The following is a 26767-nucleotide window of genomic DNA, read 5'->3' as shown; positions in this document are numbered from 1 at the left end:
TACAATACTTTTCACTGTTTCTCAATGCATGTGACAATAAAAATAATTAAAAGCAAAATATTTTCAAAGAAGCGATAACAAAATATTGTATTTGAATACTCATGACCTATGTACAGAAATTGTGGGTCTCCCTAAAGAAAAAGGCACTTTCTTAAGGGCAATTAGGGGTAGGCAAGAAATGCTGGCCAACCAGTGAAGCCAAAATTCCGAATAGAAAAAAAATGCACGCAATGAAAATTATTCCCATCAATTATGATTGTCAGCAGACATTGATAGTGGCTGGGGGAAATGAAGGGGTAACATAGTATCAATCCTGAAACATTACTTTCTTATCTTCAGGACAAGGTCACTTTTCCTACTGTTAGGCTGATATCTGATTTGTGTACATATGATAGGACAAATGTAAGGCCATGTTACACAAGCAATTTCAAATGGTGACTGAATGGTGCCAGGGTTCCTATTTATGAGTCATAGATATAAAGCCATTTAACATTCTCTTCAGTGCTCATATCTAATTGGAGGCTGTGTAGCTTTTATATTGACGAACCAGTATGGAACTGTTACGCATTGCTTCCTTTTCCATTCAGCTGTTATGTTTAAATACTTTATATCCACCAGTAGCTACAGCTAAATCACTTCCAGATAATTTACACGAGCCCATCCCATGTGATAACCCAGATGTTCTAGCTGGTGTAGATTTCTCTCTTCGCAAATTAAATGCCAACCTGAAAAGTGGCTATAAATTTGCTCTTCACTATGTCTTCAGGGCTAGAGCAAAGGTAAGTAAATTTTTTTTACTTCAAGGTTGTGTAATATTTGTATACAGTTCATAGTAATATTTCTCCTTGTGTTATGACATCTAAGTGTGTTTTCTTTTCCTTTTGGAGAATATTTTGAGCCTATATATGTATGTTGTCAGGTTTTCGTTTCTTTGATAGATCACCTGGAGAAGATTCATCACGTACATCTTCCCATTGCTTTGCTTCTGGTCAATACTTTCACCAGATAGTAGCTGAAATCAGGAATTTGCTTGTGGAAATAATATGGACAAACATATTTTACAGAGCTATACACAGTGTATTAGAACTCAAATGTACCACACCAGTACAAAGCACCTCTATGCTTCACCAAAATGGTGTCCAATGTATTATATCTCCATATTGGATCACCATACTGCATCACTGACTCACTATTCAGTGATCCATAACTACTTATTGAATTCAAGTTCTGAAAGTTAGCTTAAAGCAGTTTCAATTTGATGGTTTATTATACTGTGAAGAAAGAAACAGACAAAAAATCATTGTCATCTGGTGTAAATATTGCAATCTGACTTGCAAGAATAATATACTTAGATTTGATTTGGGGACAATAGGCAGCAAAACTGTGCCACCAGCCTCAATCCATTGCAATGTCTTCCACGTCAGTGCAGTCTCCTGCTCTCAAAGCTCCTCCTTAAAATGTACTTTCAAGTCCATCTCTGGCTAACCCCCTTACTTTTCCATATGCTGGTGTCCTTTCTACTGCTGCGCAAGCACAATGTATATTTAAAAGACAGAATACATGTCTTGATAGCCTTAGTCTCTCTGTCACAATGCCCTCCAATCAGTCCTCGGAAGCACTTCCAAAATACCTACTTTCCTATAAAAATAACTATGAATAGACCAGCTTGAGGTAATCTGAAATGGCCTAGGTTTTCAGTTCAAATTACGTTAGTTCATCAGCTTAACCTGAATGAATTTGGAGCTAATTTCATCCCATATTGGTCTTACCATCCTATCATGGTCTCACATATGCTCTATCATATTTCCCTGTCATTTTAGTGATTCCTCTACACATGGAAGACATATACCTGTAGAGGAAGGGAAATGAAAATGACCTAATCTAAGAAACTTTTTGATATTTGTGTCACGGCAGTCAGGAGTCCAAGGCAGGCTCGATAGCAGAAATTGATGGAGCCTGCCTAACTGCAATTAACTTGGAATTCCTTGTTATAAACTGGCCTTTTGCTGCCAGTTGTACTGATGTCAGACAGAGATGAAAAATGTTCTCTCTCAGAGGGGTGAGTGTTTTTGGAATTTCTTCTTCAACAAGCCAGTAGATGCAGAACTTTGTAATATTTTTAAAGTGTTTACCAATGGGATGAAAGATTAATGGGGGTTATGCAGGAATAGAGTTGAAGTTAAAATCAGATCAGGCATGATCTTATTGAATGGCAGAACAACCTTGAAGGGACAAGTTTTTGAATTAACTTTCTGTTCCTGGTCTTTATGTTCATATTTAACCCGAGCATCAGAAGCCAGCAAAACCTACGTGGTCACCTTTTACATACCCACTGAAATGACCTAGTAAGCCACATGGTTGGACCTAATTGCTGCAAAGTCTGTCAAAAGAATATCAAACAGACAGTCCAGATGGCATCAAGCAGAATATCCAAAATAGTAATGGCACGCATGGCCCTGTCAATCCTGCAGTGTCCTCCTTAATAACATGTGCCAAAATTGGGAGAACTATCCCATGGAGAAGTTCAACAACAAGCTGACATAGTCATTTTAAAAACTGCGCTTTTTTGTTACAGACACATCTGACACACAACTATCATCATGTTGTGCCTAATCGGTAGAGCAGACATGTTAGAGATGGTGGCACAGTAGTATGCAGTTGGAAGGAAGTTGCCCTGGGAGTCACGGACATTTATTCTGGATTACAAAGCCCCTTGACATCAGATCAAATATGGGCACGGAAGCATCCTAATGATTACCACCTACACAACTGCCATGGTCCTCAGCTGCTGAATCAGTTTTCCTCCACGTTGAGCAACACTTGGAGAATGCATTAAGTGCGACAAGGACACAGAATGTGCACTAGGTGGGACAGGTTTTAGACAATGAAGGGTCATTTGGAGCAAAGAAAATCTAAGCTCAGTTGTACAGAGTCTCCAGGAAAAGGCCACCAGATTCTCAAGACTGGCAGTTGAATCTACTGCTAACTCAATCCTTATAGAGTTGACAGAAAAAGATTTTTCCCGGGTGTAAATTCTTCAAAGGAGTATCAATGGAATTAACAGGATCGTATTTTACCATGTGTGTTGAAATCTTTAAATTTACATTATGTGTAAATAACTTGTTTGATTCTATTTCATCTTCTATGTTTTTGTAATGAACATTTGATGTATTTTAAAACCAAACTAGCAGCATTACACACTTGCATTTGTGACAGACAGCCTTGGCACACCCAGAAAAAATAAAATTTGATCTGTCAAGCTGGATTTCAGTTTGGGCCTGATTTATCCAGTGATAACATCAGTTGGGATTGTAACAGCACTTATATGTACTTGTACATGGACAGATATTCATCATTCTGACCTTTAAATATGTCGCCATTCCTTCAGCGTTGCAGGGTCAAAATCCTGGAACTCCCTCCCTAATGCTTTACGGGTCTCTGTACGCCAAATGGACTGCAACAATTCAAGATGGCAGCTCCCCACCACTTTCTCAAGGACAATTAGGGATTAGCAATAAATTCTGGCTCAACCAGTGATGTCCACATCCCGTAAATGGATTTTAAAAAAATACTAATATTTCCTCCAAATTGTACCCCACCTCTCAGTACATCGAGATGTTCATGCTGTTGTTTCTCATTCAAATGGTCCAAATTCCACTAAAATACTCCTTTAGCGTCAAATGGTTTGCTTGTTTAATTTATTCCCATATTATAGTTTCCTATTTTCTTTGTGACTGTTGGCACAGTGGTTCAGTGGTTAGCACTGCTGCCTGACAACACCAGGAATCCAGGTTTGATTCCACCCTTAGGCAACTGCCTATGTGGAACTTGCACATTCTCTCCATGTCTGTGTGGGTTTCCTTTGGGTGCTCTGGTTTCCTCCCATAGCCCGAAAATGTGCAGGTTAGGCAGATTGACAATGCCCGTGGTGTCCAGGGATGTGTAATTTGGGTGGGTTAGCCATGGAAAATGCAGGGTTACATGGATGCGGTGGGTCTGGGTGGGAAGTTCTTCAGAAGATTAGTGTGGACACAATGGGCTGAATGGCCCGGTACCACACTCGAGGGATTCTATGAAGTAATGAATCCTGGCATGTGAAAGGCATACAAATAGAGGAGTATTTTGGAAATAGTGACCATAACGCTGTTAGATTTAGAACAGTTATGGAAAAGGACAATGATAAGCCAGGAAAAAAAGTTCAAAACCAGGTGAAGGCTAAGTTTACTAAGATAGGATTTGGCTGAAATGGAATGGGAGTCGCTATGGCAGGTGAAACTGTGTCAGAGCAGTGGGAGGCACTTCAGGAGGAAATAGTGAGGCTACAGGGCAAATATGCTCCTGTAAAGACACAGGGTGGGGCCAAGACCAGATAACCCTGGATATCAAGGGATGAAGAAGGCTACGAAAGTAAAGTCTCCATGTGGCTGAGTCCCTGGAGGGGTATAAAAAGTACAGAGGGGAACATAGAAAGAAAACTAGGAAATCTAACCGAGTCATGAGAAAGCAGTGGTGGCTTGAATAAAAGGAAGGCCAAGGAAATTTTAAAAAATACAAACAGCAAGAAAATAGTCAGGAAAAGAGCTCATTAGGGACCATAGAGGGAATCTGTATGAGGACTGAGAAGATGGTCCCCAATGAACAGTTTACATCAGTTTTCACAATGGATAAGGCCAACACAGGTATGGGCATCAGGACAGAGCACTATTATATAAAAGAAGAAACTAACAAAAAGAGAGGTGATACAGGTGAATTTAGCAGCATTACAGATGGATAAATCCATTGGCCTTGGTTGAGGTGTAATCCAGGCTAGTGAATGAGGCAGGGAAGGACATTTCAGGGGCCTTGATAGTAATTTTCAAGTTCTTTCAGGTGAGCTGCCAGAGGTTGGAGGACTGTGAATGTCATCCCATTATTAGGAAGGGATAAACCAGGAAATTACAGGCCTGGTTCAGTGGGGAAATTTAGAAAGAATTCGGAGGACAAATTATATCTCCACCTGGAGAAGCATGGATTAATAAGGATAGCCAGCATGGATTTGTTACAGAAAGGTCATTTGTGGCAACTTTAAACAAACATTTGAGGAGGTAACCAGCAGGGTTGATGAAGGTAATGTATTTGATATGGTCTACATGGATTTTAGTAAGGCTTATGTTGAGATCCATCATGACTAATTGGTCATGAAAGTAAGAGTCCATTGGGTCCATAGCAAAGTGGCATGCTGGATCCAAAATTTGAAGAGAGTCAAGAAGCACAAGTTGACTGTTGAAATATGTTTTTATGATTGGAAGTCTGTTTTAATTAGAGTTCTGCAAGGCATAGTGTTCGGGCCCCTGCTGCTTATGGTGCACATTAATAATTTGGACTTAAATGAAATGGGCTGACACAAATGCTTTCAGGATGGTAAGTAGTCGGGGATTAACCTTAAACTACAGGAGGACATCCATGACTCGTCAAGTGGGCAGGACGGTGGCAAATAGCATGCAGCCTAGAAAAACGTGAGGTATTGCACTTGGAGAGTGTTAACAAAGCAAAATATTGCACTGACTGACAAGACCCTAAGGTTAGAGGGTTCATGGTGTGCGTATCCATAAATCCCTGGAGCTGGCTAAGGCAGCATATGGAATATTTGTCTTTATTAGCTGAGGCATGGAGCAGTGAAGGTTGTGAGGGAACCTGAATGAGGTGTGTTATATTGTGAGGGTCACAGAGATGTTAGTCAGGAAGACACTTTTCATTTAGTAGAAGGGTCAACAACCAGGAAACATAGATTTTAGCAAAGAAGTAGAGGGCCAAGAGGAGAGTTGAGGAGGAAAAAATGTTTTCTCCTAGAGGCTGGTGGGAGATTTGCTGCTTGAAGGAGTGTTTGATTCAGAGACTTGCCTAACATTTAGGCAGTATTTAGATATTCAGTTATATTGCTATAGCTTCAGGACTGTGCACCAAGAGTTGGAAAATGGTATTAGTCTAATTATTCTTTGTGGATTAATGTGGACATGATGTGCTGAATGGCTTCCATCTATGCTGTAAATAGCTACAAGGCTATAAAAATCTTTCCTACTTAACATTTAAATGACTGAAAATCCCCTCCATAATTATGCCATGTTCCTTAAGTGAGTATTGGCCTGCTTTCTTTTCTTTATTACAGCCCTGCAATTTCGAACTCGTAAACTAACTTTCACTGTGAGGGTTATGCTGGAGATAGCTTCTGCTAGCCAAAGCTAGTTGAATCTTCAAGCCTCATTGCAAATCTTCTGGCCCTGGTTTCTTCAATCCAAATGCAAGTTCCAATGTAATTTCTGCTGACTGCGTCTAACTCTTTGTTCTCTTTCATAGATCCTCACAAACTGACATGTCTAACAGATGCAGGGATAACATAAGAAATCCTCTTAATCAATCCTGCAACAGCCATTTATAATATGTTCTCCTCTCACAAGCCTATCCCAATGGCAATTGTGTAATGTCATTACACCATGAAAATGAAACTGATCACATGATTCAGACATTAGTAAACTAGCAGTAACAGTCTAGAACAATCACAAGAGAGAGGGCTTAGACTCTGTGATAGATCTTTATTTGATAACCTGTTTTATACGTATGTAAATAAAGGGTTGTTGCAATATCTGAGGAGTTGAAGAGCTTTTCTTATAGGTAGAAGTAAGGAGCAAACATCTTCAGGGATACTGTACATGCACCGACATCCCAGAGACACTCCAGACTGGTATCTCAAAATGCAAGTAACAATATTGGCTTAAAGCACAGGATAAAGCAACATGAATCTATATGTCTTGTCTAATGTTAGAAAAATGAAATAGCTGTCTTTCCAGCTCTCAACTTCTATTAATTTCCAGTTAAACAGGCACTTTAAATATAACCATTTAGAAAGCCTAACATTCCTGTAAGACAAGGACGCTAATAGTTTACCCATTGTTAGCATAACTACTCTGCTCATTGCTTACAAGTGTGAATACATTTATACCTTTTATCCAGTAAGTAAATCTGGGCCTCACTGTCTCGATGTGAAACAAGACATCCTGGCTTACTGTCTTTTCTACTCCATTCTACATTATACAGATTGTCCCAATAATTAAAATATTTACAATCTTTACACATCACATTTGAATACTTTAAACAGAACACTGTATAGTTTGCTCTATAATTTCTATTACTTTGACAGTCCTAATGCTGAGTATATTAAATAACAAGTTAGAGTAAGTTTTTATCAATGTTTTCAAATCTTGATGAACTCAAAATGTTACAGACAGGTTCTATATGAATTCAATTTCATTGTTTAAACTGAAGCATCAAGAATTCTTGCTGACAGAAATCTGTTATTCACAGGAATTACAAGGAAAACTATATGCTATTGAATATTTTACCCAGGAACAGATTGTCCTGTTGGAAATGAAACAATCTGGAAAGAATGCAATGTCAAACCACATGCAGCAACTGTAAGTTTTCTGATTATCAAATCTGAAAACTCCAACAACAAACATTTGTAATGATCCCAAAATTGTGTGATTAATATATATCTCATTCAAAAAAATCTTGAGATATAGGTTACACATCAGCATGATGGCATGGATATAGGGTTTAATCAAAATAAAGACTTTGATGTCTGATTGATTCCTTATATGTAAGTTGTAACCTTTTTCTTCATTCTGATATTTGTTTTTAGACTATGGGTCACTGTCAGTTGAAAATGTTCATCGATAACGTCAGAAGAATTGCTGAAGCGACTGAATACAATTGCACATTAAATTCAGGTCGGATAACCTAATAAATGCAATTATAGCGTACTGTTTAAGTATGAGTTACATCTCATTTTCAGGTGCACAATTGATGGTTCATGTGTTAGAATGATCTAAATGCATCTTTAGGGCTACATTGGAATACTTTGGGTGAGGATGAACTTTCTGTCCTGCCCTCAGACGATCACGCATTCTGAGCAATCATTTTCAGGCTGACTGTCTTGCAAGCAGTAGTCTAGCTAAGTGACAGAGTATTCCTCCAGGACTCACAGCAACAGATAAGTGCAGATCAGATGATTGATCAGGCTGCAAAGAACAAAGAATAACTAGAACATTAATCAGGATTAATAAATTAGAGCATAAGAGGAAGCTAGGAATATAAAAAAAAGACAGTAAGGGTTCCTATAGGAATCTAAAGAGGAAAAAGATGTTAAATGAGTGTTGGTGTTCTAGTATAAGGATAGAAAGTTAATAGTACATAATAAAAGAAAGGTGGATGTAATGCATAAATGCTATGCTTCTGTCACTGTAGAGGGTACACAAAACATCTCAATAATACCAACAAATTTGTAAGTTAAAGAAAGAGAGTGTGAGGACTGTGTTATTTTATTTTCCTTTTAAAACCACCACGGGCTGTAATGAAAAAGAGCTGCTTTAAAATCAGTATTTAAAAGAGTGGCTGTATATTTTGAAATCCAATAAGCTTGCTCCCACTGCAGACATCATGTAAACAATTGTATGAGCAAGCAGTAAATTGAAGATTGGATTGCTGTTGATTTGAAGGCAAGGAGTGTACTGATACAGCTTTGGTTGACAACAAGAGGTTGATTGGTTTATGTACTAGTGACCAGTTATCAATGACAGAGACCATTTGTCTACCAATACTGTGAGAATAGTTCTCAAACAACTGAGCAGCTTGGAGCTGGGAACAATTACTGAGAGAGAGAGACCCTAGCTCAGCAGCATTTTCTCGTTGACTGTCAAAACTTACTTGAAATCTGAAGAAACCATTTTCTATCCCTGTAAAAACTTTGTAAATGGTGAATATTAACTGAAAAGTCAAAGATTTTTCATAAGGGAATCAGCTACTTTGTGCCTCTTACTAACCAGTGGAAGCAAACTGAGAAAGACAATGATGAGTGCCAGCAGAAGAATCATGGAGCTCAGCTCAGTCATAAAACCAAGGAACAAACACTACTAACCTGTCTTCCCAGTTTTTTCCCTCCAGCCTAATAACCTAATTTCTCTGCTCATTTGTCTGTCTGTATGTAAAGTAAAGTTTATTACGGGATTAGACTTCTAATTCGTGGTGTTATGTCCTGATGCTTTCTAAGTGTTTACCTGTAACTAGAGTCCACTTATGTTAAATAAGTAATTAGCGTGCAGTACAGAAACCTGATCCATGCTTTCTATCAACTTCAGTTTGATTGGTAGCCAAATTGGGAATTTCTAACTTTTGTAATGTCTTTGGGAATAGCAGAGCTTGATTTCTAGCAAGTTATGCCAGTGAAACATAACAAGAAGAACTTGATGAAATCATACTCATTTGCAAACTGATGGAGCTGGAGGTTAATAAGTCTCTGGGTCCAGATGGACTTTATCCTTGGGACTTAACAGAGGTGGCTAATGAGGTAGCAGATATGTTGGTGTTAATTTTCCAAAATTCATTAGGTTCTAGAAAGGTTCCTTTGGACTGAAAAATAGTAAATATAACCTTTTATTCAAGAAAGGATCGAGGCAGAAATAGGAAGCTTTGGGCCAGCCATTATGACTCATTGGAATAGCATGCTGGAAATTGAGCCACATCTCAAACAACATGAACTCTGGATTTTATTGTGATTTCCCGAAGGCATTCGACACAGTTCCACGTAAAACATTGTTGCATAAAGTAAGAGCTCATGGCACTGAGGCTAACATGCTATCATAGATAGAAAGTTGGCTGTCTGGCTGGCAGAAAACAAAATATGTATATAAATGAGTCTGATTCATAATTGGCAGCTTGTGAAAATTGAGGACCTGCAGAGTGCTGTGCACTCAAAATTTTACAATTTAATTCAATGACTGAGATGAAAAGATTGAAGGCATGGTGGTTAAGCATGTTAATGACACAAAGATAAAAGTTTGTGGGTTGCTAGCTTTTTTTTATGCGAGGAATTGAAAATAAAAGAAACAACATTATTCTTCAGTTCTACCGAGTATTAGTGAGACCACATATCGAATACTGTGTAAAGTTTTGGCTTCCTTATTTAAGAACGTAAATACATTGGGCATTGTTCAGAAGAGTTTTACTAGGTTGTAATCTGGAACGAGCAGATTGTTTTATAAGAAATAATTTGGACTATCTGGCTTGTTTTCACTCAGTAGTGGAATTCCGCAGGGACGTTTGCTGGGACCGCAACTATTTACATTATACAATAACAATCTGGATGAAGAAACTGAGGGCATTTCTGCTCACTTTGCAGATGATTCAAAGATAAGTGGATGGATGGAAAGTGTTGAGGAAGTGGGGAGACTGAAGAGGACTTGGACAGGCTAGCAGAGTGGGCAAAGAAGTGGCAGATGGAATATAATGTAGGAAGAAAAGAGGTGTAGACTATTTTCAAAATGGGGAAGGGCTTTGGAAATCTGAAACACAAAGGGATTTAGGAGTCCTTGTTCAGGATTCTGAAAAAATTAACAAGCAGGTTCAGTTGGCAGTTAGGGAGGTAAGTGCAATGTCAGATTCATTTCAAGAAGGCTACAACCACAACAGCAGAGACTGTACAAGGCATTTGGATTACTTTTGCCTGTTTTGGGTCCTGTATCTAAAGCAGAATGGAGATGAAAGGCTTGTCGTAAGAAGAGCAGTTGAGGATGCTGAGTCACTTTTCATTGGAATTTAGAAGGATGAGTGGGAATCTGATTGAAGCTTATAGAATACTGACAGCCCTGGATAGCGTGGACGTGGGGAAGATGTTTCCATCAGTAGGGGCCCGAGGAACAAACTCAGAGTGAAGGTTTAGCCCTTTAGAAATGAAATGGGAAGGAATTTCAGAAAGTTGGTAATCTGTGAAACTCACAGCCAGAGAATAATGTGGAGACCAAGTCATTGACTGTACTTAAGACAGACAGGTTCTTGATTATTAAGAGGATCAAGAGCTATGGGGAGAAGGCAGGAGAATGAGATTGAGAAACATATGAGCCATTATCTAATGGCAGAGCAGGCTTGATGGACCAAATGGCCTAATTCTGTTCCTCTATCTTATGGCCTTGTGGAGTTCAGAAAAGTAAGGGTGATTTTTTTAAGTTTGTAAGATCCTGAAGGGTCATGACATGGTAGATGTGTGAAGGATGTTCCCTGGAGTCCAGAGCTAGGGGTCACAGTTTTATAATTAAGGACCATCCTTTTAGGACAGTGATGAGGAATTTTTTTTCTTTGTCAGAGGTCTGTGTGTCTGTGGAAATCGTTACTTTAGAAAGTTGTTGAGGCAGGTTCATTGAATAATTCTTTCCTGTTAAGGGAATCAAAGGTATCAGGATAGCTGGGAATTTGTAATTTAGAACTTAAGCAGATCTGCCATGATTTTATTGAATGATAATAGTACAGCAGGCTTGAAGGACTGAGTGGCCTATTTCAGCTTTTTTTTTGTGTGTTTGTAAGGAAACCTAGGACAAAACAACAAATAGGAGGAAAAGGCCATTTGATTCCTTAAGCTTGCTCTGCCATTCAATAAGTTCATGGATGATATAATCTAACCTTTAACTTCACTTTTTTTTGCCTGTTCCCTCAAACTGTTGGAGATAATGGGAACTGCAGATGCTGGAGATTCCAAGATAATCAAATGTGAGGCTGGATGAACACAGCAGGCCAAGCAGCATCTCAGGAGCACAAAAGCTGACGTTTCGGGCCTAGACCCTTCATCAGAGAGTGTCTGATGAAGGGTCTAGGCCCGAAACGTCAGCTTTTGTGCTCCTGAGATGCTGCTTGGCCTGCTGTGTTCATCCAGCCTCACATTTGATTACCCTCAAACTGTTGGTTCTATCTCAGTCTTGATTATGTTTAATGGCATAGCCTCCCAAATCTCTGGGATAGAGAATTCAAAATCAAAATAAATTCCTGCTTAAATGGATGCTTTATTCTGAAACTATCTCTGTCTCTTAGTTCTTTAAATTAAAAATGTTTTAGGATGTAAGCCACACTTCAGATTCATAAACCTTTCGTGTTGGCCCAACGGACTCTGCTGAGATTGTGCTTCATAACTCATGGAAACTGGTGGAAACTCTATCCATTTTGCTGAAATTGTGCAGAGTGAACAGAGCTCAGACCCTTCTAACACAGCAAGGAGAATTCTAGAAATTAAGCCAAACTAACTGACCTAATTATAGAACAGAAATAATACACCACAGAACTACTTGTTATCTATGGATGTTATATTAAATACAAAGGGAATGGTTTGGAGCATATTTTGGTCTTCCAATTTTGTTAAGAACGTGGAACAGCTTACCACAGACAATGATGAAGCAAATCCATAATAGGATTTAAAAATAAAATCGATAATGTTTTATAAATAACAATTTGCAAGTTGCATGGGAAAGAGAGAGAAATAAGAAAAGTGAAGAGCTCTTTCAGGAAACCAGTATGGGGGTGATGGACTACATAACATTCTATGATTTTATGGTACAGACTAATTGTTGTTTTCATTATATATGATTTGATCTGTTAGGCTGTACACTAATTGTCTGTGTCATTGCTACACAGGGACTAGGTCAGGATCTTCTTGTCCTGGATGTCCAATACATCAGCTGGACCACTCTGAAGTACCTGGAATAATTGCTCTTGCTATGGCAAAGTTTAATACCGAGAGCAACTATACTAATTACTTTCAGCATGACATTGTTTTCAAGTTCAGTTATCAAGTTAGATCTTTCTTTGCAAGCATGTCAACTATTAATGTATTTTCTTTCTGTATTTCTGAGAGATCTTATTCTAATCATCTTCTAGAACACTTTATTTCCCAGCTGAGCAGGAGAGATCAACTCAATCCAGAGTCAAGACTAACCATTAACATGGCTTAATGATCACTCTTCATTTCTTTAAAACAAAAAGAACCATTTAATAGTTTCATCTTCATAATAAATTGGGCCTTTTGGTATGAAAATTTTAGCGAAACTACCTACTGTTGCCTAGATGCTTTAGAATACTAACGTATCTTGATGTTCTTCCCAAGCCCAGCATAATTGTTGGAATCTGCAAAGTTGTAGGTGGCACTGAGTATAGATAGCATAACTCATCCTACGAGGGTTAAAAAGGCTTGTAATAGGATTAATGTAGAATAGACTTTCCAGCCAAAGATCAAAGATATTAAGCTGTGAAGTTCTGCTGCCTTCAGTAGTTAACAGATATTGCACTTAATCTGTGAGTAGAGCTTTAGGCTATCAACTGGTCCACATCAGGTCTGTGTACTGTGGCCACACCAGCGCACTATCTGCAAAACTATTGTCGTATTGCCTGGCTCTTATACCCTGCTTTGTATCTCCACAGTAAATTGTAAATAAAAATCATTAGGCACTGGGATCTACTACTACTTTTTATCTGCTTGTTGTTTTGAGAAAATTCAACTTCACATTATTTGGATGTTTCAAAGGCCCAGGTAGTCACCTTCGCAATCTGTTGATTTATGTCAAATTTGCAAACAGACTTTAATATCTTTTTCTTACACATTTTCTGCAGTATTTTTAAAGAGTCCATAAAACCTAAACATGGAGCCAATGTGAAGACCATTGTAATGATAATTACGTTCAATTATGATACATTTCACTGAAACTTTGCATTAATAAAACTATCTTTCTAATCAGGTGGTGGCTGGAATGAAATATGAAGTGAAGTTTACAATTCAGGAAACTGAATGCAGCAAAGAGAATTCTGAGAATATTGCTGGTAACTGTACTGCAAAGGCTGATGGTGTAAAAGTGAGTAACTTGTAAATATCAACCTTGCTTCTCTTCTGCTTATGAAAACCTTATGAACGACTCACATGCAAGATAGATTCAAACATCAGAATTATCTTAGGTGTGTTTATTTTCCCCAAGTGGCAGCACTTAACACTCCACAGTTCATTGTACCCTTATGTAAGGGGAAAAGCCCAAAGAACAGCTCAAAATGACAGCCACCCTGACCTGCCTGACCTCACAGCTCAAATGGCTGTAACCGCCCTCCAGGTTTGAACTTTAAGCAGGCATTTTCCCTGGTTATTTTGAATACACACTGGGCAGCTCTTCCTTAATCTTTGAGTAATGTTTACAATCCTGTGGAGCATTGATGCTGATGTGCTGATCCTGCCTTTGGGAGATCCTGTAGAAGTAAGTGCAGTTTCAGTGCGTGAGCTGGAATCTGTGAATTTGGGAATTAATGAAGCTGTTTCGTAATTGTAATTGTCTTCCTGTATTTCCAGCACTTTGTTTTCCCCCAGTGGCAGCTCAGGCTGCAGCACTTGAATGGTGGTAAGCAAGAAGCACATACTTACTCCATCTAATGTTTGTAAATCAGGCAAGTTTGTTGTACAAAGGTGAAATAGGATATGAGAACCATAAAATCAAAGAATATCTATAGCCCCGCAAAAAGCCATTCATCTTGTTCAATCCAGAATAGCTGTCCAAAAGGTCAATTTAATTAGCCCCAGTCCCTTGCACATTATATGTAATCCAACAAAATGATTTCCCTCAAGTAGTTATCAATTTCCTTTTGAAAGTCACAGTTGAGTCTGCCACCATTACCCTTTTAAGTAATGAATTTCAGATCATAACTAGTTGCTAAGTCATAAAAATGTTTTCTCATGTTACCTTTCCTTCTCTTGTCAATCACCTTAAATCTGTGCTCTCTGTCAAAAGGAACAGTTTTGTCTATTTACTCCCATTTTGAACACTTCTTCCACTCTTCCCTTAAGCATCCTTTTTCAGTGGAGAACATTCTCCATGTGGTCAATTTGTCTAACTAATGTCCCTTATCCTTCTGATGTTCATATCAATATTTTCCACAGCCTGTTTAAGGTCCCAATTTGCCTTCTAAAGTACAATGCACAGAAATGGATTCAGTCCTTGACATGAGTCTGAATGTTTTTTTTAAAAAAAGGGTTTATAGTAATTTTGTTCCTTTTGTATTCTGCCTCAAAACCCAGGTCAGTCCCTTTTTAAACTTACTTCCTAAACGTTCTACCACCTTCAACAAATTGTGTATATATCCCCTACATTTCTGCCACTGCATCTTTATTAACCTATTCTTCAATGTAATATGCCAAATCAGTTTAACCAGTTATCTTTCATATCTTCAAAGTTGCCCTTTTCAAAATAAACTCGGTCCCACTTCTCTCTGCCTTAAGTTGAAGCTTCAAATCATTATGTCAGCTGCTATCTAAGAGCTCATTGACTCTGAGATCATTAATTAATTCTCTCAATTCACTCAATACCTGATCTACTGTAAATTGCTCTTTGATCAGCTCTAGAACTTGCTGTTCGAAGAAACTATCCTGAAAACATTCTATTAACTCCTCATCTAGCTATCTTTGCCCATCTGACATTTCCAATCAATACGTCGATTAAAATCTCCAATCATCATTACTGTTCTTTTCTGACAAGCTCTCACTTTTTCCTTTATGCCTCACCCTAGTGTCTGTTTACTGTTAGGGGTTCATTTCTCTTTATCTGAGGCTATTCTTTGATTTAACACTTCTTCCAAAATTTGACCCCTTGCCTCCACAATTCAGTTTAAAATCCTCTCTATTTTCCTGGTTCATAGCTCGGGTGCAGGACTGTTCCATTGCTATGGAGCACACTTTCCACGGAAATGTGCCAGTCTCCACAAACCCATTTTTCCCACACCAGTGTTGTGACCAAGCAGTTTTCCTCTCTAAAATTTCTCTTTTTCCCCAAAGCCCATCTGTAAATGGTTCAGGTAATAATCAAGTTTATTACATTTGAGGCTCTGCTTTTCAATTTAATGTCCAGCTCCTTGTACTGACTTTGTGGAGCTGCCTTCTTTTTCCTGCCTATGTTTTTGGCACCTATTTGGGCCATTATGATTAAATCCTCTCTCTCACACACAAATTTCCTGTTCAGTTCTGAGCAGATGTCCCAACTCTAGCACCAAAGACACAAAGATCATCAGTGTGCAGAAATTACTTATCTCATCCACAACCAGAAAATATCCCTTCTGAGCAAAAGAGCATGCTTTGCCCTAAAAATCTTGAAATTTGAGGAAAGGTTCCAACTAAGAAGACATTTACCAATGATGAACTTGACATAGGTCAGAGAACAAGATGCTGGTCTCAACAGGGTGTCAGCTGAGCCAAGAAAGAGCCACACACCAATTGTGACCAGCTACATCGATATCAAACAACTCTTTCATAATTTGAAGATGTAATTTACTGCGGATTCTATTGAGCTGAAAGAATTGCTTTCTTGTTCTTAATACAAGAAACACCTTCAAGACTTGATGTCCAGAAAACTCTGATAGAACAACTATCTGAAACCATTGGTAAACTCTTCATATACATGGTTCAAGCAAAACAAATGTTTTCAGAGAAGAGAATGGCCATACAGCTTTCCCACAATTCCTGCTCAGCTGTATCCACTGATGGGCTTGGGATTCCATTGCACAACTGTGTTAACAGATCTGAATGCTTTAAAGCTTTTGAAGCCATGATATGCATAGTCATTTGCTGCACTGCTTCAGAGGTAGACCAGATGGCTGGGCTGTCAATAGGAAAATCTGAGTTGCTATATTTTTCAATACAGTAGATCACTTTTTCAAGTGGGTAACCTACTTCAGTGCACCTAAAGATTCTTCCTTCCACAATTTAACAGTCACTTAGTTTTTCTAAAATGCCCTGTCAAAATTATTCTTGTAAGAACTCATTTTATTTTATCATGCAACATTGTACTATTATATACGATAAATACATTTTGAAGTCGCCTTTCCCAAGAATACCCGAATCCATTCATTTAAATTTAAACCTTGGAGTAGGTTTCATATAATTCAGTTTGAAAAGGAAGAATATTGGGTCATCTACCATTATTCTAGGATTAATGCTAACTGACTCCTAGAGACAGAAGGCCCAATAATTAGACATTGGAGAGGAACAATAAGTTCACACCTTTTTTGGATTGAAAGTGAGTGATGTGGGTTGAAGGAAAATAAAAATCTTGATTGGTCAAGGACATGTCCCTAATCCTCACTTCCCTATTTACACTGTGATTTTCCTCCACTGCGTGGATAATTTCATGTGGTGCCATAGGATGTAACTGAAGCTGGAAAATAACACTGTCACTGGTGTAATAAGTGTTAACAGCCTTATGTTCTGGATGTAGAAGCTAAGGTTGACATGCTACTGTACTGAACCATCTCACATTGGTCTGAAATGACTAAAATAAAATGTAATTTCTTCTGTGAAAGTAGCATATAGCAGAATTTCATATGAATGTTATAGATGTTTGTCTTGTCATAGCATTTTATCCAACAGGCTACAGAGTGGATTAATTTTAAGGAGATTAATATTGCCTTCTAGTGTTGAGGAACAACTACTTTAGTAATTATTAAAGTTTATAAATCAACAAGTTTGCTAAGATAACATAAAACTATAAGATACCGGAACAGAATTAGACCATTTTGCCCCATCAAGTCTGCTCCACCATTCTCAATGATATGTTTCTCAGTCCCATTCTCCTGCCTTTTCTCTATAATACTGGAACTCCTTACCAATCAAGTTTGTAGGTTACATGGAACAATCCCTCTTCCACACCTACACTGGCCCCAAACCCCACCTCTTCCTCCGTTACATTGATGACTGTATCGGCGCCGCCTCGTGCTCCTACGGGGAGCTTGAACAGTTCATCCATTCCACCAACACCTTCCACCCCAACCTCAAATTCACCTGGACCATCTCCAATACATCCCTTGCCTCCCAGGACCTCTCTGTCTCCATCTCAGGCAACCACCTAGAAACCAATATCCATTTCAAGCCCACCAACTCCTACAGCTACCTAGAATACACCTCCTCCCACCCATCTTCCTGCAAATATTCCATCCCCTATTCTCAATTCCTTTGCCTCCGCCGCATCTGCTCCGAGGATGAGGCATTCCACTTCCGTACATCCCAGATGTCCTCGTTCTTCAAGGACTGCAACATCCCACCCTGCAATGGTAGAGAATGCCCTTGACCGTGTCTCCCGCAATTCCCCACAATTCATTACTCACACCCGGTCCCTGCAATAACCGCCAAAAGAGAATCCCCTCGTCCTCACGCACCACCCCACCAGCCTCCTGATCCAATGCATCATCCTCCGACACTTTAGCCATCTACAATCTGACCCCACTACCAAAGACATTTTTCCATCCCCATCCTTATCTGCTTTAAGGAGGGACCACTCTCTCTGTGATTCCCTTGTCTGCTCCACACTCCCCTCCAACCCCACCGCACCCAGCACTTTCCCCTGCAACCGCAGGAAGTGCTACATATGCCCCGACACCTCCTCCCTCACTACCATCTCAGGCCCCAAGAAGACTTTCCACATCAAGCTGATGTTCACCTGCACATCTGCCAATGTGGTGTACTGCATCCGCTGTAACCATTGTGGCTTCCTCTACATTGGGGAAACCAAGCGGGGATTTGGGGATTGCTTTGCAGAACACCTACGCTCGGTCTGCAGTAAACAAATGCACCTCCCAGTCGCGAACTATTTTAACTCCCCCTCCCATTCCTTACACGACATGTCCATTCTGGTTTTCCTGAGGTGCCATAATGATGCCACCCGAAGGTTGCAGGAACAGCAATTCATATTCCGCTCGGGAACACTGCAGCCCAATGGTATCAATGTGGATTTCACAAGCTTCAAAATCTCCCCTCCCCCGACTGCATCCCAAAACCAGCCCAGCTTGTCCCCACCTCACTAACCTGTTCTTCCTCTCACCTATCCCCTCCTCCCACCTCAAGCTACACGTTCATACCCTACCTACTAACTTCATCCTGCCCCCTTGACCTGTCCGTCCTCCCCTGATTGACCTATCCCCTCCCTACCTCCACACCTACACTCACCTCTACTGCCTCCATCCCTGCCCCTTTAACTTGTCTGTCTCCTCTCCACCTATCTTCTCCTCTATCCCTCTTTATTTCAGAACCCTCTCCTCATCCCCCTTTTTCCAGCTTTTGTGCTCCTAAGATGCTGCTTGGCCGACTGTTCATCCAGTTCCACACTTTGTTATCTCGGATTCTCCAGCATCTGCAGTTCCCATTATCTCTGATGAAGATATCCATCACTGTCTTAATTGCACTCAATAACTTGGCCTCCACACTTGTTTGTGGGAATGCGTTCCAAAAAATAAGCACCCTGTGTCTGAAAATATTCTTCCTCATCTCAGTTCTAAAGGGTTGTCCCTTTACTCTGAGGTGATGCCTTAGGTCCTAATCTCTCCTATTCGTGGAAGTATCTTCTTCACATCCACTCTATCCAGGCCTCTCAATATCCAGTAAATTTTATTCAGAACACCCCACATCCTTCTGAACTCCATTGAATGCTGGCCCAGGATCCTCAACCCTACCTCATGACAAGCCCTTCGTCCCTGGGATCATTCTCGTGAGCTTCCTCTGGACCCTCTCCAATGCCAACATATCCTTCCTCAGATATGCGACCCAAAACTGCTCACAATATTTCAAATCCAGTCCTGAACAGCCTCAACAGGACATGAACATTTCTGTATTCTAATCCTCTTCAAATGAATGCTAACATTGCATTTGCCTTCTTAACTGCCAATTCAACCTACACAACACATGTACTATCTGGTTAACCTAAAATCTTTACCTTTTGTGAGGTTAATTTGTTTTAAAATGAATCATTTGTTTTGTGTTATAGCTGTTCTGTGCCTCACGTGTGTTTTCACGGGTTTAGATCAATTACACAGAGGTGCATATAACCTGTACCCATGACCCATTTCAGGTAATTTTAAAATTTATTCTTTCCCTAATGTGTTGAACTCCATATATTTGTAGCCAGCATTTGAAAAATGATCTATTTATAATTATTTTAACAAGCTGATTATTGCTTGTTAGTTGAACTTGCCAGCTAGTCAGAAACAAATTGCTTCCAATTCTACTAAGTCTGAAATGCAAAGAAACTTATTGGAGTGTATCGCATGTTTTATTGCACTAAGTGCATGTTGCATGAAGGTTTTTGGAACGTTTCTTGCCATCCCATTGAGATTTCTTACTCAATCTTAACTCATTACCTAAAAGCTAAGTACCACGAATGCTGGAAATCTGAAATTAAAACAGAAAGTGCTCCAAAAACTCAGAAAGTCTGGCAGTAGCTGTGGAGAGAGAAACAAAGCTAATGCTTCAAGTCTGGAATGACCTCTTCTTTGGAATGTGTGAAAAATTTCTGAAGATCATACTTGACGTGTCAACTCTGTTTCTTGCACTTCATTAATTGCCTTCCTTGCGTCATTAACATGGCCCTCATGTTAATTCTTGTCAATCTTTTTGCCCACTGTTCCCAGAGTAACTTGCCTCTAAGCGGTTATCCCTGAGTGGCAAGTAATCCTGGAGCCCTCTGCAGCCATCTCATAAAAGCTACTTTGCACCTAGTCAAGCATTGGCAATCCGTCATTTCCCTTCACTGCATTCCCAAAGCCATGCTGCTTGTCGCACACAGCCTCTTACACGTATAACCAAATTGGCTCACCCTAGTCACTGCTTACCCATGGTCCAGTAGGGGAACATCAGATACAGTTGTTCAATTGGACAAGTCCAACAATGATCTTTTCATCCGTAGCCACTAACAGCAAATAAAAAGCGCAGGCTTTGTAAGTCAACCACACCACCATCCCCCTCCCCCCCACAACAATGCAAAGCAAATGCTGGCATTGATGGCTAACTGACACTCCATGATGGTCCACTGTATCGAGCTCTGATCTGATGGAACCAGATGTCATTCAAGTCTTAGAGATAAGTCATTCAAGTCCTGTTTGGCTTATAGCCCCCGATATAACTGAGCTCTGTCAAAGATAGGGAGAGCTTCCTTCTCCCCAGTGTCCTCATCCTCCTCCTTGAAAGATTGCTCTCACTGCCCCAGTTCCTCAGCATCCAGTACATCCCCTCATTGCTTGCTCCAAGTGTGTAAAGCGCAACACATAAGGATGATGCAACACACTCTGTCTGAACTAGAGTGAAAGGTCTATCCAAGCAGCAGAATCACATCTTCAACAGCCCTCAGAGATCGTAAGAACTGCAGATGCTAGAGTCAGAGTCAACATTTCCTGTTCCTCTGACACTGCCTGACCTGCTATGTTCCTCCAGCTCCACACTGCGTTGACTCTTCAACAGCCCTTTCATCTACTTCACCAGGCCATGGTCGCAGCATGGGCAGCATTTTACTGATACTGAATCAGTCAGGGGTTGCACAATGGTGTAATCAGCCCTGGTCACAGTGGGTATCCGTTGCCCCCCATTAACCAGACTGGTAAGACACCTGGTCCCTCTGAAGTGCCAGGTGTGTTTTTGGGTACATGACTGAGGGATAGGAGACTGGTAACCCGTTGCTCCATGGAAGGAACCAGCAACACCAAAGCTCAAAGTGACTGATACCTTCACAGCCATAGGCAGAGGATGACCCTTCAGCCCTTGGGTCCCACTCAAGCTGCTGGCTGTCATTTGATCCATGACTTACAATACAGAGACAGTGCTGAACATGCACCTCTTTCATCTCTAGGAAAATAGAGTCAGATCCAAAAAACCCATCCCGCTCATGTATCCTGAATGGCCATGAGTCTGTGATCTCTGCCTGAGATAGGTGCTCCTTGGACTCTATGGTGGCCTGTTGTTGTTCCTGGGCTTGCTATCAGCCTGGTTCTCCTTCATCCACCAGCCACTGTGTCCAACATCTATCAGTGGCTGGGCATAGATCTCACAGTGAAATGAAACCCATCGGTAACGTAAGGGGCAAAGTCCCTGTCTCTGAGCAGACATGGTGGCATATCCTGCAGATGGGGGCTGAACATTTTCTCCATACAGTGAAGCATGTTGTACCTCGAGAACAAGGCCCATGCCTCCATTAGTCATTCAGCTTCAGCCTAAGTACATGCAGTCAGTTGGTGATGGATTGCCTTTGACCAGCATTTGGCCTCTTCTTAAGCCATTGCCACTAGCTTCAGCATTATTCAGGTGCCAGTGCTTAACTTTCCAAGGACCTTGGGGATGATGCAAATCATCTTTGACCAGCATTTTAACTCCAGGTATATTAACTATAAATCCATTATTTACAGGTGGGTTTATAATTTCATTACAAATAGCCAACAGAAGAAGTCCTTCTGCTACATTGAAGGTTGACAAGGAATGTCATCAGATCTTTAGCCAAATTTTCCACATCAGGGACAACGATCAATATTTCATTATTAAAGTATTCGCCAAGCGTCTGAGAACAAACAATGTACAAGTTGGCCATGGTGTGTAATCTGTTGTAATTGTTGGCAGATTTCAAGAGTAGTTAATAACTTTATATCTTTCACTCTTCAGACACCAATGTTTGAAACAGCTCAATATGTTGGCTGGGGGTCTTTTGATGTCCAAGAATTATTACAGGAACAAGCAGAATCTGATGGGCAGAATACACACTTAGTACAGCTGGGAGAACATCCAGTATTTCATAGATGCCCCGGAAAATCATGGAAGCCCTTGCAAAAGATTAAACCAACTTCCCCAACCTTCGAAACACCATGAAAGCAACCATCTGACCCACACAAGTTATATTAATCTACTGGACTTTGTGATGAAAATCCCTTGCTATTTGCATTAAAATAACTATAATGAATTAACCAGCATAATTAAATTTGTAGTTGTAATTAGGAGCTTAGATTTCAGTCAGCTCTACACTTCCCCGCATACTTTTCTTGACCGTGGAGCCTTGCAAGAAACAGAATTTGCGCTTCTAATAAGAACAAAGAAAATTACAGCACAATAGCAGGCCCTTCAACCCTCCAAGCCTGCGCCAGTCAAGATCCTTTGTCTAAACCTGTCATCTGTTTTCTAAGGGTCTGTATCCCTTTGCTTCCTGCCAATCCATGTACCTGTCCAGATACATTTTAAAAGACACTATCATGTCTGTATCTACCACCTCCACTGGCAACGCGTCCCAGGCGCCCACCACCCTCTGCGTAAAGAACTTTCCATGCATATCTCCCATAAACTTTCCTCCTCTCACTTTGAACTCATGACCCCTAGTAATTGAGTCCCCCACTCTGGGAAAAAGCTTCTTGCTATCCACCTTGTCTATACCCCTCATGATTTTGTAGACCTCAATCACCTCCCCCCTCAATCTCCGTCTTTCTAATGAAAATAATCCTAATCTACTCAACCTCTCTTCATAGCTAGCACCCTTCATACCAGGCAACATCCTGGTGAACCTCCTCTGCACCCTCTCCAAAGCATCCACATCCTTTTGGTAATGTGGCAACCAGAACTGCACACAGTACTCCAAATGTAGCCGAACCAAAGTCCTATGCAACTGCAACATGACCTGCCAACTCTTGTACTCAATACCCTGTCTGATGAAGGAAAGCATACCATATGCCTTCTTGGCCAGTCTATTGACCATCATTGCCACCTCCAGGAAACAATGCACCTAAACACGCAGATCTCTCTGTACATCAATTTTCCCCAGGACTTTTCCATTTACCGTATAGTTCGCTCTTGAATGATATCTTCCAAAATGCATCATCTCGCATTTGCCCGAATTGAATTCCATCAGCCATTTATCTGCCCAACTTTCCAATCTATCTATATTCTTCTGTAATCTCTGATAGGTCCCTTCACTATCTGCTACTCCACCAATCTTCATGTCATCTGCAAACTTGCTGATCAGACCACCTATGCCTTCCTCCAGATCATTTACGTATATCACAAACAACAGTGGTCCCAGCACAGATCCCTGTGGAACTCCGCTGGTCACAGGTCTCCAATTTGAGAAACCCCCATCCACTACTACTCTCTGTCTCCTGTTGCCTAGCCAGTTTTTATCCATCTAGCTAGCACACCCTGGGCCCCATGTGACTTCAATTTATCCATCAGCCCTTTTACTCTTTATATATGAATAAAAGGCTTTGGGATCTTCCCTAACCATTTTTGATAAAGATATCTCATGGCCCCTTTTAGCCCTCTTAATTCCTCGTTTCAGGTTTGTCCTACATTCCTGATATTCTTCCAAAGCTTCACCTGTCTTCAGTTGCCTAGACCTTATGTATGCTTCCTTTTTCCTCTTAGCTAGTCTCAAAATTTCACCTGTCATCCATGATTCCCTAGTCTTGCCATTTCTATCCCTCACTTTCACAGGAACATGTCTCTCCTGCATGCTAATCAACCTCTCTTTGAAAGCCTCCTACGTATCAAATGTGGATTTACCTTCAAACAGCTTCTTCCAATCTACATTCCCCAGATCCTGCCGAATTTTGGTATAGTTAGCCTTCCCCCAGTTTAAAACTCTTCCTTTTGGACCACTCTCATCTTTGTCCACGAGTATTGTAAAACTTACAGAATTGTGGTCACTATTTCCAAAGTAGTCCCCTACTGTAATTTCAACCACCTGGTCGGGCTCAATCCCCAACACCAGGTCCAATATGGCCCCTGCCCGACTTGAATGACATACATACTGCGCTAGAAAATCCTTCTGGATGCTCCATTCTGCTATATCTTGACTCCTACCGTAAGTGAATCCCAGTCAATGTTGGGAAAATTAAAATCTCCCATTACCACCATCCTGTTTCTCCTACACTTTTCCATAATCTGTTTACATATCTCACGCTCGCTATTGGAAGGCCTGAGGTACAGCCCCAACATTGTTACTGCACCCTTCCTATTTCTGAGTTCTGCCCATATTGCCTCACTGCTCGAGTCCTCCATAGTGCCCCTCTTCAGTACAGCTGTGATATCGTTTTTGGCCAGTAATGCTACTCCTCCTCCCTTTTTACCTTCCTCTCTACCTCACCTGAAGCATCGATATCCTGTGACATCTAGTTGCCAATCATGCCCTTCCCTCAACTAAGTCTCAGTAATAGCAATAACATCATACTCCCAGGTACCGATCCAAGCCCTAAATTCTTCTGCCTTATCTACTACACTTCTCACACTAAAACACATACACCTCAGACTATCTGTCCCTTTGTGTTCATCATCTGCTCCCTGCCTACCCTTCCCTTTAGTCACGCTGACTTCATTATCTAGTTCCCTACAGGCGTTAGTTACTACCTCCTTTCTAGCCAATAACCTGCCTAATATTTGGTTCCCATCCCCCTGCCACATTAGGTTAAACCCTTCCCCACAGCATTAGCAAAAGCACCCCCAAGGACATTGGTTCCAGTCTGGCCCTGGTGTCGACCATCCAATTTGTAATAGTCCCACCTTCCCCAGAATCGGTCCCAATGTCCCAAAAATCTGAGCTGCTCCCTCCTGCATCATCTCTTAAGCCACGCATTCATCCTGGCTATTCTTTCATTTCTGCTCTAACTAGCACATGGCACTGGTAGCAATCCTGAGATTACTACCTTTGAGGTCCTACTTTTTGGCTTGGCTCCTAAGTCCCCAAATTCTGTTTGTAGAACCTCATCCCATTTTCTACCTATATCATTGATGCCTTTCTGCATCACGACAACTGGTTGTCCACCCTCCCCCTGCAGAATGTTCTGCTGTCGATCTGAGACCCGTGCACTTGGGAGGTAACATACTATTCGGGAGTCTCGTTTTTGACCACAGAACCGCCTATCTACCCCCCTTACAATTGAATCCCCAATGACTATTGCCCTTCCACTCTTTTTCCTGCCCTTCTGTACAGCAGAGCCAGCCACGGTGCCATGAAACTGGCTACTGCTGCCTTCCCTTGGTGAGCCATCTCTCCTAACAGTATCCAAAACGGTACACTGCCCAAATAAATGAAGGCCGCTCCCACTTGAGGTAAGCTTTTTAAAGTGGGAAAACATACCTTCCCAGCAGCCTCCTGGTGCTCACTCTCTATCTCTCCTCCCAAAAATGATTTGCATAAACCTGAATGTGGATTTATGTGAAATAATTTCACACGAATAATGGTGGATTTGTCACCCTTGCAGGATAATGGATTACAATGAATTATTATACTGTAATATGTGTAAAAGTGCGCAATAAATGTAACAACGAGTGTAATTACACAACATAATAAATAGATTAATGTGCTACCTTATAGTCGACTCTCCGTCTTCAGAAATACTCATTAGTCACAAGGTCAAATAAAGGGACTTGATGATAATACAAATGTGCAGTTTTACCATTTATACCTCATTCATTTTGGCAGTCAGAGATTGGACCAAATTCCAAATTACGACTAAGGATAAGAAGCCAAACCGAATCAGCCGTAATAATTATGGAATTCACAACATTGTGAAATTAAACTATTCAATGATCCTGAAAATTTCCCATTTGTTCCTGATTAGACTTTTACAAATAACAGATTTTGAACACCAAGTTTTTACTGTTAACAAAAACTATGCTGTTAATATTTCCATTTTAGTAGAACAAAGCCAAACAAGGTAATCTAACTAATATGTATAATTTAAACCCAAATCATCTTTAGTCACATCCACACTCACTGACAGGCAGACTGACTGTCAGATTTAAGAGATAAATTAGAAAGATAATAAAAGAAATTGTTGTAATTGAATTGGCATATTATAATTCCAAAAGATGGACACTAAGCTTTCATGCAACCCTTGAATAATGAGTTATTCACAGACAAGTAACAGTAGACCTAATTTCAAAGTCATCACTGAATGTGAATAATTACCTAATACATCTAGTATTAAATATTCAGCTCTTACAGACTGATTCCTTTCTTAGAACATTCAACAATTCTTTAACATGTATAAAATTAGTGAGTGAGAAAGAAACAGCAGCCAGTCCTGAGTCGTCTGAAATCATTCTGCACCTGGCAAAATCAGTCAGAACCAACTTTCTCACCCATTTTCTTTTTTCAAAATA

At 40.4% G+C, this 26767-nt stretch overlaps 1 long non-coding RNA gene across 1 annotated transcript; it reads left to right on the top strand.

The window, feature by feature from the left end:
- The first annotated feature begins 485 nt into the window (after positions 1 to 485).
- Positions 486 to 26438, top strand: LOC125457537 (uncharacterized). Its single transcript, XR_007248656.2, has 6 exons — positions 486 to 779; positions 7339 to 7448; positions 7676 to 7763; positions 13584 to 13697; positions 19629 to 19712; positions 22286 to 26438. It is a non-coding gene; the product is annotated as an uncharacterized LOC125457537 (long non-coding RNA).
- Positions 26439 to 26767: the final 329 nt, after the last annotated feature.

This window comes from Stegostoma tigrinum, chromosome 14 (genome assembly GCF_030684315.1).
Source record: "Stegostoma tigrinum isolate sSteTig4 chromosome 14, sSteTig4.hap1, whole genome shotgun sequence".
NCBI lineage: Eukaryota > Metazoa > Chordata > Chondrichthyes > Orectolobiformes > Stegostomatidae > Stegostoma > Stegostoma tigrinum.
This window is presented reverse-complemented; position numbering and strand designations above follow the sequence as displayed.